The sequence below is a fragment of the Theropithecus gelada genome, chromosome 12, assembly GCF_003255815.1.
Source record: "Theropithecus gelada isolate Dixy chromosome 12, Tgel_1.0, whole genome shotgun sequence".
NCBI classification, from domain to species: Eukaryota; Metazoa; Chordata; class Mammalia; order Primates; family Cercopithecidae; genus Theropithecus; species Theropithecus gelada.
In genome coordinates this window covers 81,390,382-81,405,105 of record NC_037680.1, presented here as the reverse complement: position 1 = coordinate 81,405,105, position 14,724 = coordinate 81,390,382, and the positions used below count along the sequence as shown (strand labels likewise).

The 14,724-nt window shown below is 37.7% G+C and overlaps 1 protein-coding gene across 4 annotated transcripts in view; it reads right to left on the bottom strand.

The window, feature by feature from the left end:
* The window catches only part of PARD3B (par-3 family cell polarity regulator beta), a 1,097,854-nt gene that overhangs the window by 963,823 nt on the left and 119,307 nt on the right, over window positions 1-14,724 (bottom strand). The window lies entirely within an intron of this gene.

Genomic DNA, 14,724 nt, shown 5'->3' with positions numbered 1-14,724 from the left:
ATGAATATGTAGGTGAAAATCTTAAACATTTGTAAATCAAATGCAGTGATGTCTATAAGGAGTAATACATGATAACCAAGTGGAAATTATTACAGTAATGCAAGAGTTGTTTAAAAGTCAAAAATCAACCAAAGTTATTCACAAATTAATATAGAAAAAAGGATAAAGATCAAATGATCATCACAATGGATGCAGAGAAAGCATTTGAGAATATGCACCACCAAATCACAGTATAGAAGTATCTTAGTAAATAAGGCAAACCACTAACTAAAGAAAACCAGTTAAAGATAAAAATATTAAAACATTTACAATGGCATAAAATCAAATACTTATGAATAAGTCTAACAAAAATATGAAAAACATTTATTCTTTAAAATTATAAAATATTAGGAAAAAATAAAGAAGACTATCATAGATTGAAAAACTCACTATTGTGAAGATATTGATCTTGTCCAAGTTGATTGGGGTTAGGGTAAGGATTGTGAGAATACAAAGCAACTACAATTCCAGTACACTAAGGGTAAAAGTGTAAATGTATACAATCACTTTGGAAAACTGGCAGTAACTGAACATAAACAAGCCATAAAGCTGAATGAACATCACGCGTAACTCAGCAATTCCACTTCTAGGTATATATCTAACAGAAATCTAGGTATATATCAAATCCTGCTATGAATATTCTGTGTGTCTTTTGGTTAGGTCTACCTAACCAAACAGAATATTCATAGCAGGATTATTTTTAATACTTAAAAATCTAGAAATAGCTCAAATATTCATAACCAGTAGAATGTATAAACTACAGTATGTCCATGCAATGGAATACCATACAGCAAGAATGAACAAACTACAAGTTTATGCAACAACATGAGTAAATCTCGCAACACGAAATTGCATTAAAAGAGCCAAATACAAAACAAGCACCTCTTGTATGATTATATGCATAACAAGCTCAAAAGAGGCATAACTGATTCACAATGTAGAAGTCAGGAGATTGGTTATTCCTTGTGAGGGGGAAGGGCAGCGAGTAGAAAGAGGCATGAAGCGGCTTTCAGGGCAATGTTCTATTTCTTGACCTGTATGCCAGTGATACAGAGAGGAGGCAGGGAAATACTGGATAGAAGAGGGCAGCTCCCTGGCAAAGACCCCACCCTCGAGTCTGGAATTTGCAGCCCTAAATGAGCACAGTTATCCCTGTTTTCCTGCTCAAATGTTACTTTTTGACCCACCCAGCCTCCGTATCTTGTGCTGATATAAACCTCAGGGCTCAGCTGGCAGAGAGACAAGAGGCTGAAGCGACTGGGCATCAGAGACTAAGGACAGACGTGGCTTAACGTCAGACCACATGACTTCGGAGACGACCCGGCTGGAGTCAGCCAGGCTTCAGGGAAAGATCACTTTCTTCCCGCACCATCCCTGTTCTAGCACCTCTTGCACTGACAGCCACTTCCATCAGTCAATAAAACCTCTGCATTCACCATCCTTCAAGTCCGTGTGACCTGATTCTTCCTTGATACCAGACAAGAACCCGGGTACCAAGAGGGCAGGCTATATGTCACCCTGACTCTCCCCTGAGCTGGGTAAGGCTTAGCTCTCTGTGAATGGCAACAGCTAAGAGGGCATTGTTTGTAACACACACCCCCCCTGGGGCTCCAGAAGTTGCGGGCAACCACTGATCGCTACCACGGGCCGGTACTGAGTTCGATCCTGCCAGCATCTAAAGGCACTTGCCCCAGCTCCTGCACCTGCTCACCTGCGTGCTCCCCCTCCCACAAGGGGTCTGAGCTGGGCTACAAAGGAGCCGCCCCTCATGGCAAGTCCTGCGAGGGGGTCAGGGAACTCTCCTGTCTCAGTAGCTACACTTATTTGTGTACTTTTCTGTACGTGTGATATACTTCCAAGGTATTTACATAAAAATGAAAATAGTATCTTTGCTTCCAAAAATGTGACTTTCTCAAACTGAAATACCTAATTGTTCGTTTTGCACACGCCATCTCTACAGCTAAACAAATGAAGACCACCAAAAGCTGTTCAGAGTAAGAGTCTAGTTTCCTTAGAAGGGTAAGAACAAATCTTAAAACAAAGGAATGTAGAAGTCCCAGAAGATGGGAAGGCCAGGTCATCCTACCAATAGAACAACATGTAGCTAACAGACTACCAGTTATTCAACACTTCTAAGAAGCCCAGGAGATGCTTAGTTGACCACAGGCTTTAACGAGTCAACAGTGATGAGTCTGCTAAAAATATTGTTATTACCATCTTAGGCTATGATAATACAAGGACTGTGTGAGAACAGAACAAGGAATCATTTCACTCTGGGCCAAAGTGGTCCCACTACACTTAGAGTATTTTGTCAAATTTGAAGAGACCATCATTAACTAACTGGAGATGACCCATGTGACAGTAACCACAAAGGTTAAGGAGATGGAAATACATCTTATGATGAGTGAGCTGAACTAATTTAGGCCTGTCTAAATTGGAGGACAAAAAGGAAAACACTTTGCTATTTCAAAGACAGAACTACAGTTTACAGGGCACTGAGCTCTTGAAAGTTATCAGGTAAGGTAAAAATCACTTATTATTAAAATTACTCCTAAAAAATCCCCTAGGGAGACACCACAATGGAAGTGAACATACGTCCTCTGAATAAGGCCAATGCTATCTGTTTTTAATCTAGGCTTGGAGTGTTCATTGTCTTTTCAGTTGAGCACCAAAGGAAGTATCTGGATTACACTGGAGACCATATTTTTGAAAAAGTTTTATCTTAAACACTTAGACCTCCATAAATAAGTACATGAGAACTGAGGCAACAGAGGTAACAGCGAGAGTTACATGACCATAGGAGATTTCCAATCAAACTAAAAGACTTCCACATAAAAGAAAGATTTGGCTTCTTCTGTGCTGTTCCGGAAATGATACATAGACACTACATAGACAACAGAGAGGTAGAAACTCAGCATAAGAAAGATCCTTCAAAAAGAACAATCTTGGCCAGGTGCGGTGGCTCATGCCTGTAATCCCAGCACTTTGGGAGGCCGAGGTGGGTGGATCACGACATCAGGAGTTTGAGACCAGCCTGACCAACATGGTGAAACCCTGTCTCTACTAAAAATACAAAAATTAGCTGGGTGCGGTGGCATGCGCCTGTAATCCCAGCTACTTAGGAGGCTGAGACAGGAGAATTGCTTAAATCCAGGAGGTGGAGGCTGCAGTGAGCCAAGATTGCGCCACGGCACTCTAGTCTGGGTGACACAGCAAGACTCTGTCTCAAAACAACAACAACAACAACAACAACAACAACAACAATCACAGAGTAGAATGGGATGTATGGTGAAAACACGAGCTCTCTACATCTGTCAAGAGTGAAGCAAAGGCGAGACAGCCATATCTCAAGGATGCTACAGGATAAGACGTGAGACTTCTGTGATCCTGAAGATCCCTTCCAACTCTCAGACCTACAGTACCTAGAACCTCAGAGATCCTTAGGGCTTTGAACTCTTGAAAGAGGAAATCTCTGCTGTACAGTAGGAATATAGATTCGGCAATTCTGCAGGATTCCCCTGTTACTGTGCATCACCAAGCAGAAAGTCTATTAAGCAAAACATCATGTTTTGAATTCCCCAATCTACCAGTTATTCCAGTATCTTGCCATGTAGCCTGAAAATTCATTAATTTATGAACAAATTTAAGAAAGACGTCTTTCATCTCCAAGATAAAAGAAATACTCCAGTGGGGGTGGGGGGAAGCCTGAGAATTTTATAATGATTAGAACATTAGTTTTGAATAGGCTGTTTTCTCACTCTAAAATAGTTCTCCTCCCACCTTCCCCTCATTACCACCCCCCCGCCTCACCAAAAAAAATACTTGGAATTTTCAAGCATTGACTAGTAAATTCATAAGTTCAAAGACTGGAAGGAATTCATTGGCTCAGAGAGCACCGAGAATAGGCCTCTTATTTTAAAGAGAAGGAACCAATAGAAACCAATATGTATAAACCAGTATGGCTTAACAAAGGGTAAGCCATAGAAAAGGTATTAATAGTTGTTTTCTTCTGATGTATAATTTTAAACAAAATAATTGCAATATAAAAGCACCAACAATTCCAGGGAATTTTTTTCTATATTATCTCATACTGTAAGTTTTAATAATATTACTTATTCCGTTTTTCAAGTAGAAAAATATTTAAGTATTGAGACATATATTTCACTTCCTAGTTCATATATCAGCTAAATATTTAAAGGAATGTTAATTACCCCATGTCACTTCTCATTCAGCTTTGTGAAGTAACCATAATCTCTGCAGTTTTCTTTATATAAAGGGCTTTAGAGGTTCATTTTTCATTTTAGGATTAATCTAAATTTATTTGAAGAAAAAAGGTCCAGATCTAGATAGAGTTTTTTTTTAATAAAGAACAAATTTTAATTATTTCCAAATGTACTGTCTACATCATCTCAAGACACTGACTTTAAAAGAATATAGAAATTTCATTTTCCTACAGCTCTAGGAGTAAGTTAAACACTCACTCTTAAGTGCATGCAAGTACAGGCCTTATGTAACTCTTCAGGTTTATATATAGTATAATCACAAAACTGAAGTTGTATCAGGAAAATTAAATGTTAAAAGTCTGAAATTTTTAAAAAATTAAATACATTTAATGCATAATTGATGCAAATATATTTAAATAGGTTAAATGAACTTAATCCATTTAAAAACAATTCTCGGTATGAAAGACGTAAAACACTAAACCATTACTAATTTAATAATATTGAAAAACAATATCTCAAAGTAATTTTAAAGAAAACAGCTGATTTTTTAAAAATCCTGTTTTCCATTATTTGTTTCCAATGAAATGTTATAGTCCAAAGCCCTGGATGCCAAGGTTTTAGAAACTTGTGTGGTCCAGAGGAATTCAAAGCCTACAGTTAAAAAGTGGAAGCAGCCATGTCTCCAAAGAGAAGAGCAAGTTATTAATTTTTAGACTAATTCTTCCATTATAAAGTCCTAAAAAGCATTCTGCTACAAAATGAATTTTAATAAGAATAAATTTGAGAATGCAAATTTGTACAACTCACAGTTTACTTAATATCTCCAATTCAAACTCTCTTGGTGCTATAATGTTGGCATCTTTGTATGCTAACTCCAAAGAATACTTTCAACAGATACTGTCTATCAGTTGTGTGTATCTTTGTGTATATGAATGACTGAGGAAGGTTTAAAGCATTTTTTTTTTTTTTTTTTTTTTTGAGACGGAGTCTCGCTCTGTCGCCCAGGCTGGAGTGCAGTGGCCGGATCTCAGCTCACTGCAAGCTCCGCCTCCCGGGTTCACGCCATTCTCCTGCCTCAGCCTCCCGAGTAGCTGGGACTACAGGCACTCGCCACCTCGCCCGGCTAGTTTTTTGTATTTTTTAGTAGAGAGGGGGTTTCACCGTGTTAGCCAGGATGGTCTCGATCTCCTGACCTCGTGATCCACCCGTCTCGGCCTCCCAAAGTGCTGGGATTACAGGCTTGAGCCACCGCGCCCGGCCTAGAATTTTAATTTATTGCAGAAGAGGTACTGGTGGCCGTGTTTATAAAATAAGTTAACTTTAATAAACTAACTCTAAGATAAACATAAAGACCTCATCAACTTTACTGCAACCACCCACCTTCCCCAACCCCCACCCCCTATCCACACTGTTTATGAAACTTCTTTTCAGTGTGGCAGTAATAGGAATAGTAAAGGATTATTTGCCTCTGATCTTCCAAAGGATTGGGGCTAATACTGCCTGCTACTGTCAGCTGTGTTTCTCTAACAACTTCATTCCTCCAGAATGCTGCAGATGGATCACAAGTATAGCTAAAAAGAACACAGAGAATGCAGAGAAGAAAGTAGGAAGAGATAAGCTCAAGTATCCCCTACTCACAGAGAAATTTCTCGACCTAACTAACGCTGATTCCCTGGCAGTATCATAAATTATCAATATCATATGTTATCCTTATTTTATTCAATTATTTGTTAATTTTATGGCTTAGTCTGCCCCAACTACAACATAAGCGCCATGATTCAGAAACCTCATTTATCTTATTCACTTCCATATCCCCAGCACCTAAAACTACTTCTGACATTCGTTATGCATTTGTCATACAAATGAAGACAATGAGAAACAGAAAGGAGTAAGAAAGTAGGGGGAGGGGCTCATGGTATATAACAGAGAAAGCCATTTTATTGATACTGAGTAAACGCTCAAATCTTGACATCTAGATCTTTTGATATAGACAAGGGCAGCATGGGAGAAGCAGAAACACCATAGACTGAAGGTCAATGGCAGTCCTTTCTGCAACATGTGCTGAGTTCTTGCAGCATCTAAGAAAAGAAGAGAATAAAAATCCAGCCCTTGGAAGGAAAAAAGCTTAAATTTTAGTGAAGGGAGACGACAATAATTAACAAACAAAATATATATGTGAATTAATGATATGTTAGTAAGTGATAAGCGATTTGAGAGATAAAATAGAGTAGGATGAGGAGGATGGGGAGTACAGGCAGTTTGTATTTTTAAATAAGGGGTCAGGCCAGGCCTCCATGAAAAAGTGACATTTGAGCACACACTTGAGGCAAGTCAGGGGCAAGTCTCATTGCAGTCATTTGTAAAATAAGTCAAAGCTCAGAAAAGCAACCCTTACATGAGAGTGGGAAAACTAGTTCACTTGTCAGGTTGAATAAACTTGGTGAAGATGCAAAAAAACCAAGTGGTAGTAACCACCTCTCTACCCTTGCCAAGAGTATCTTGCACCACACCAAGTAAATTTTTTATTCCACTCTAAAAAACGAAATAAAATTCTACTAGTTTTTACATCACCATTAAATGTGTTTGAAAGTACCTTTTCTTTTAAATGAAAATACTTATAGAAAGGAAGAAGAAGGGACTTACATGTTATTTGCATCTCAGATTTTTTTTTTCCAAACAGCTGAAGTACAGCACAGCAGGATTGGCTGGGCATGTCCCACATAAATAGGATAATTCAGCATACTCTCCAAAATGCTTAGTGGAAAAAGTATGAGCTTTAAAGTAAGACAAGGCTGAAATTCAAAATCTACCACTCATAAATGGGAACAATATCCTCTACCCTCACTGGATTGTGAGAAATTCATTACATATTCACATACACTCACATACATGGGCACACAGATATATACATACATATATTTTCTTTCTTGGCACCAGACTCTTACATTGCAAAGGCAGAGCCATTTCTGATGTGTATGCCACTATAATCCCAGCATCTGACACTGCACTCCTCTTACAATAGACGTACAATAAACAGTGCCTGTGATTATTACCACTCTGCATAATTCCTCAAAACTAGAAGCTAATGAGCAGTTAGGAGGGCAAAGAGACCCTCTGGGCTTGGGAAAGAATAAAGTCAGCAGGAAGTGAGCAAAAGGCCCAGAAAGAGAAGCACCAGAATGGTAGGCAAGTTTTTCACATGTCAAAAATTTGGCTGGGAAGAAATGCTCTTCCTAATTTGTTTCCTATGCCTGTGATCAAAATGTAGTCTGTAGGCTAATGCATTCCATGAAACTGTTTGTTTTTCATTTGCAATAAAAGAAATACAAAAATTGGGAGTAAGCATTTTTAAACATTTATAGCAATTTTTTATTGCTATAATATTCATGCACATGATTTTGTATTTTATAAAAGTATCTGTTTGCCACAGATGAACAAACAAAACAATCTGGTACTCTATCACAAACAGTTTGAGAATTTCTGGATACACTGGACATCTGCCCTTCATGTCCAGTGCCTTAGCTAAGATTCATAATTAACTGACACATTCATTGACATTAATCAAAATGTTGACATATGAAAAGCCCATGCAGACAATACAATTTTTCATTTAAATATTCTTCACATGGGAAAAGGCAAGCCAAACTCCAAAAACAATTAGCTAAAACTTTTTAGAAAACAGCCTGCTAACAAATGGTGATCCAGCTTCCCTTGGGTGTAACACCTTATCTACTTCAGGAGAGCGAATGAGTAGATGAAGACACGAAAAACGATGTAGTATTGCCTACAATGATGTACCATTATACCATTATTACACTACTAAGTTATAAATACAGTGGGAGGGAAACGCCAAGCAGGAATGAAGAGGCAAACAACATCATCAAAATTAAGCTCAAAATTCACCTTATAAAGAAAGACGCTAAAAATTATAGAAAAATAATCAAAATGTTGAGGAAAAAGTTTTCCGAGGATTATATCACACTATCATTTGCATACATGCACATATATATTTGAATATATTCGTTAATGCATACATATTAATATAACCCCAAAGCTGAGATGTCTATGGGTCTGTTTTTTTTAGTTTGTAAAGGAAAATAAGTTCTATCTTTATTGTTTTGAAAATTGCAGATGCAGAAATATTTTAATTTTAAACATTATCAGCTAACACACATTCACAGTTAGTCATTACAACTATCTCATTCCTTCTCTGAAAATCATCCCCAAACAAGGAAATTAAGAAACAAAACCATAAACTCTATCTTCATGGAAGTAGCAGATATCTGTAACTCAAATCACAACATGAAGACAGAAAAAGGATAGACAAAGAAGTAATGACTTCTCAGAGGGGAAGAATGTGAAACCCAAGCTCCTGCCAATGAAGAGAGCTAGCATGAAACGTAAACCCATCTACTTCGACAGGGTCTGAAGACCCCAGGTATCATGAAAAGTAGATGAAGGTGGGGCTGAAAATGGTGAACAAAAGTTGCCTGACAAATTCTTTAAGGAAGGATAAAACTCCTAGGTAGGTGCTCCCCACCATCTCACTCATCAAGAGGCAAGATATAATCTCTGAAGAAACTGAAAAAGAGCAAGATCCAGACTCCAAAACATCAGGCACAGAGAAGGGCTGAATGTAAAAGGCTACAGACTAAAGACTGGGGGTCACATGCCAACTTTGCTACTCCATTCAACCCCAGCAAGGTAAAAACCAGGCTTACACTCAACCCTCCTTCCAGTCACTCTGGACAGGTAATTAGACGAATGTGCTCCACCAAAATGAGGGATCCAAGGAACAGAGGACCCAACATACAAGAGATGGGAAGAGAATTCTCAGATAAACAGTGACAGAAATTAACATAACCATGCAAGGGCTTAGAGAAAAACCAACCCTGATGTGATCAGGACAATGATGGCTCCAGGAGCAATGTTACTAGGAAAAAGTCCAAAATCAATAGATTTTTGATAGTTTTAACTCGGTGGAAGATTCCAGTAAGAGACATTTTACATAAGTATTAAAAAGAATGGAAAGAAAGCATGATATTCAACAAAAACTAAGCAAATAAAGTCATTAACTCCAGTAAAACCAAAAGTTTGCACGAGACAAAAGGCAACCATAGTTATGGGCTCAAAAGTAACAATAGCTGCATTCTCATAATAGTAAAAACACCGAATACACATTTAACCAAATAGTCTAACAATAATTTTAAGAAACAAGGGGGAAAATAAGTTATAGCTTGAGTTATAGCTATCAAATAGCTAGTATTTTCAACTACCTTAATCAGATGTAAACAGAAAATGTCTAAAATTGATGAAACAAGGAATAGCAGTAAATTCACATTTAGACATAAAAGCACACTGGTATCCCTTGATTCATACATTATTTAGAATTATGGAGAAAAACAGAACCTGTGGGGTTTAGAGTGAAGGGTTTGGAGTGACTGCTTCTTAGAAGTGGTTTGGGTAGCAGGGGGCCAATGGACCACTATTTTTATCTTGGGCCTTTTAGCACTATTGGACCCTATAAACTAGGAATTGGCAAACTGTGACCCATGGGCCAAATCCTACCTATCACTGCTTTTGTAAATAAAGGTATAAGGGAACACAGCCAAACTCAGAGTTGAGCAGCTGCAACAGAGGTCATGTGGCTTACAAAGGCTAAAATATTTACTTTCTAGATCTTCACAGAAAACTTTGCCAACCCTTCTTTAAACCATGCATGAGCATTACTTTGATTTAAAAAAATTAAATAGTACAAAAGAGTGGCCCAGTTCTGTATTCTCTACAGGCAACTCTTTTAGATCTTTTAGTCTTTCTGAATTTTAACCCTTTTTTCTAAATAATAAGCATTTCTGACTGTTCCAACTGTTCAACTTCAGAAATCATCTTTCAACTTTCTGAAATCATTCATGGGGACTTAGTGAATTTAGAGTCCCCCAACTTTTCCATCCTTTCCATTCATAGAGTTACTCGAATATTTTTATTCCCTTTAGTGGCTACCTTTACCTTTAATGAATGACTATGTTTATCCTGTCATCTAAAACAGCATCTCTTCATTCCTTGGAGTAAAAGAGGACTGGCAGCCCTTACTCTTTTCCTCGCCTTCCACTCTTTCCTTCCCATTTCTGTGAGCTCTACCTTTACTTTTATGCTACTGAAGTTGCAAATATTTACATTCTTTTCTGTAATTATAACCATATTGTCTCTATAATTTGATTCCAGAAGTTGAAAACCAATAGACAGCATGGACATTTATTGCAACCAAGGAAATAGTGTTCCCTGAGAAACCAAATAAGAAATGACTATTTGTCAATCCTAACAGTGCCAATGTCATAACTACTAAGCCATTCAAACAAGAATGTTCAAACATATTCTCCTTTTTACAGCTCAAAAGCATGTTGGGTTACTGTTATGCAAGCTGTAAGAGGTGACCTCAGTATCAAAAATATATAGAGTTATGCCAAAATGGACTTCTGTAATAATTATATATTGATAAAAGTGGATATAATCACATACAATAGCAAAACAAATTATCCAGTTTTGTATAGGTAAAAAACATTACTTCTTATGAAAGTAAATATGGTTGCCCTTGATCATAAAAATAGGCTAACTCTTTTAGGAAAAATTATAAATGCCTGGTATCTAGAATATAAGAAGCAACACATTCATATTGGCAAACTGAAATAAAGAAGGGTTCTATTGGTTTCCTATTTCTCCTGTTACAAATTACCTACCAACTTAGTGGCTTGCAATAACACAGATTTATTATCTTCTAATTCTGCAGGCCAGAAGGCAGGCATGGATCTTACTAGGTGAACATCAAGGTGTGAGTGGACCTGAATTCCTTCTGAAGTCTCCAAGGGAGGATTCATTAACTTACCTTTTCTACCTTCTAAAGAAGCTGCCCACATTCTTTAGCCCCTTGGTCCCTTCCAACTTCAAAACCATCAGAGGCCAGTCAAGTCTGACCTTCTCTCCTGCTTCCTTCACCCACAAATAAGGACCCCTGTGATTACACTGAGCCCACTATGTTAATCTCTCTAGCTTAAAGTAAACTGACCAATCTTAATTTCATGTTACCTTAATTCTCATTTGCCATGTAACATCACATATACAAAGGTTCTAGGGACTAGGAAGTAGACATCTTTCAGATGGTGTTACTCTGCCAACCATAAGGATGGAATGTATTGTCTTTTTTATGAAAAAGGTGTTTAACAGCTCTAAGAATATTCCAAATTAAATGTAAATAAAAATCAGCATGCTATAAGACTTACCTCAGAGATGTATTTGGAATGAAAAGGGTTATAAATTAAGCTGCTGATATAACTAAAAAATATATCTTCAGAAACTTTTAGTGTTAATTTAGAAGTCCAATCTTCAGGAAATGTTGGGTCAAATTCAACATTTGGGCCTGACATGCTGGAGAATCTTACTCAAGGAAAGCATTACTTTTTAAACAGTCCATGAGACAGAAGAGGTATAAAATAGAGATGGAAAATCTAGAATTGAGATGAAATGTAAACTAATTGGGTCAATAAGAATGCAAAGTGAGCCAAATGCATATTTCAATAATAACTTCTAATCTAAAGCACAGAAGCACTAATCAATCAGAACAGATGCCAGCTGGGTAAGGCCATTCAAGTGTCACCAGCTGACTGCATCAGTCCACCCACTGACCTTTAGAGCTATGCTCACCATGGGGAAAATAGTTCCAAACCAACTCTCTCCTCTCTCTCTCCTGCTTATTCAGTCCTTTCAGATTGGGGAAATGATTAGAATGCCTCCACAGTGAATAAGACTTCATAGACTTGAAAGAAGGCTTTTTATTTATTTACACCTCCTTCCACAACAGAAATGGAGGGTTATAATCAAATTATCCCCTGCTTTCTTTTGTCCATACAAGAATAACCAAAGTTTTAACTCTCTTTATATATACACACCTCGTTAGGCATACTTTTTCTTATTTATCTTTGAAATCTTTACAAGTCTTTCACATGCTAAAAGGCAGAGTCCAAAAATTTGTATGGCTTGTTAACAAACCCTGATTTAAACCAAACTGTTATTTAGTGTGACTACATGAAAGCCACAGCATAAGGCATAGTGGGAATATAAAAGATTCTATGAAAGCACTGCGTTTTTTCACTATCTGTGACTGCCTTTTTCACTATTTGTGACTCTCCCATGGAAGGCAGAGGCTCTCACACGCACACAGGCACACACACTCACATGCACACAAAGAATTAGACTAGAAGAGAGTCCGTTATAAGATCTGTAACAAAGAAGAAAGCATAAGTGACAGAATGGGAAGGTGGAAAATGTGAGTGAAGTTCAGTATTTGCCTTAATTGAATGTGAGATGCCTCCAAGTGATCCAGGTAAAGAAGTCTAACAGGCAGCTAAAAATCTGGGACTGGAACTCAGAAGAGAGGTCAGACCTAGGACATATACATTGGTAAGTTATATGCATAGAGGTAATATTTGAAGTCAAGGAAAACATATCGTATCTGAGGAATCTGAGGTAAAACATATATATATATGTATATATATATATATACATATTTGAGGTAAAATTTTGAGTTAAAAAAACAAATATTTGAGCATTTATTAACATCATGTATTGGGCGCCTTCTGTGCAAAGGCACTGAGCTTGCTGCAGTTACGGTAATGAACAAGGGAACATGGCCCCTGCTTTTATGGAGATTCCAGCCTAGTGAACTCTAATCAGAGAAATATCTACAGTAATTTTAAGACCACTCCTAAGTAATTTTTATAACACCCGTGATTAAGTCTTTCTGCCATTCTCTTGCCTTACCATGGCCTACTCATGGTTAGGTAACATAAGCTGTCTCCCTTATAGTCACACCATTCAGTGCATATGCCCAGTTCTCAGTTTCCTTCGTCAATCAGCATCTCCTGTTCAGCCTTTATGTCCAAATCTCTTAATGTTCACTCAGTCCTAGATACATGACTCTACTTTTCCATATCTCTGTTTTCTCTCCAATAAGCTCATCCACCACCAGGGCTTTAACCTGGATGGCTCCCAAACACATTTCTACCATGACTTATTACTGAGGGCTCCAACCTTACATCTCAACATAGATGCCTAAACTTACATGCCCAAAACTGAGAGTATGGCATTCTACACCCTAGGTATTTTTTTCATAACAAATGGTGGTACTTTCCCAATGGTGTGAGCCAAAATTCTAGGATTCATCTATACCCCTTCTCCTAACCCCCCATACGATATCCATCCACAAATTCTATTGACTTTATCTTCTAAATCTATCTCAAGCTGTTCACTTTCCTTCACTCTACTCTCTGGGCCAAGTTAACCATCATCTCTTGCTTTCACTATAGCAGTAGCCACCTATTGGTTTCTCTACATCGACTCACTTTTCTCCAAATATTCCATGCCCTTCCTATAGTCACATATTTGGAGTCCTACTACTGCTTTAATCCAAAAAACCCTTCTCCTTTTCCTGAAATTACCTTTTATTTTTCCCTCTTTAGTTTAATATTAGAGAGTATCTCTCTAGATCCAACCTTCATGCCTCTTCATCTCACATATGAATTCTTCCCCAATTCTCCAATTAGAATTAATTTATTATTCCATCATACCCACCATTACCTCGTTCACATTTTGATTACATCTATTATTTCAGTTTGCCTCTATGATTAGTTGCTTATTTGTTTCTTTCTCAAGAGTAGAGGTAATGTCTTCATCAACTTAAAATGCTTTACTCCCACACTCGAGAGCCCAATCCAGCATTATAAAGATAGCTTGGGCTCCATAAGCAGTCAAGTCCATTACTACTGGTGACTGCTGCATGGAAAAGAATATCATATTTAGACAAAGAAGAATGGTTAGTACCAGAGTAAGTTCAAGAAGGAAAATTCATACCAGTAGGCATCAGGCAAACTCACTTACCATTCCATAGTTACTGAACAGCTTTACACTCTATGAGAGGACAATGTCACAGTCACAAACTCTTTAAAGTTTGCCATATCACATATACAGCCCAAGATATTCCTTGGAGCCCTCTAAAACTTGGTAAGAAATACACTAATCAATGTCTGTGTTAAACTTCATTTATCCCACTAATTTCTAGTTTCTTGCAACCACAGCTTTCTTGTGAGAATACTTTAAAAAATTACCAGTTAGAGGTCACAGACTGTGTCATCAAAAAGGGCCTTTCTTCTAATTACTTCATTTTACAGATGAGGAAATTGAGACCCAGATTTTACACACTCCCTGAGGTCACAAAATTGGCCGATGGCAGAATCAAGATCATAGCAACATTTCCCTGAGTCTTGGTCTAGTGAGTTGGGACTCAATGATCTGTGTAAAACAGAAGGGATCATAGGCATGGATAATTGGAATGGCTGGAATTTTTCATCCACTGGTTGAGGAATGTGACTCACTCCCCCTAAAATAAGAAAATCTGCCATTGGGTGTGGGACCA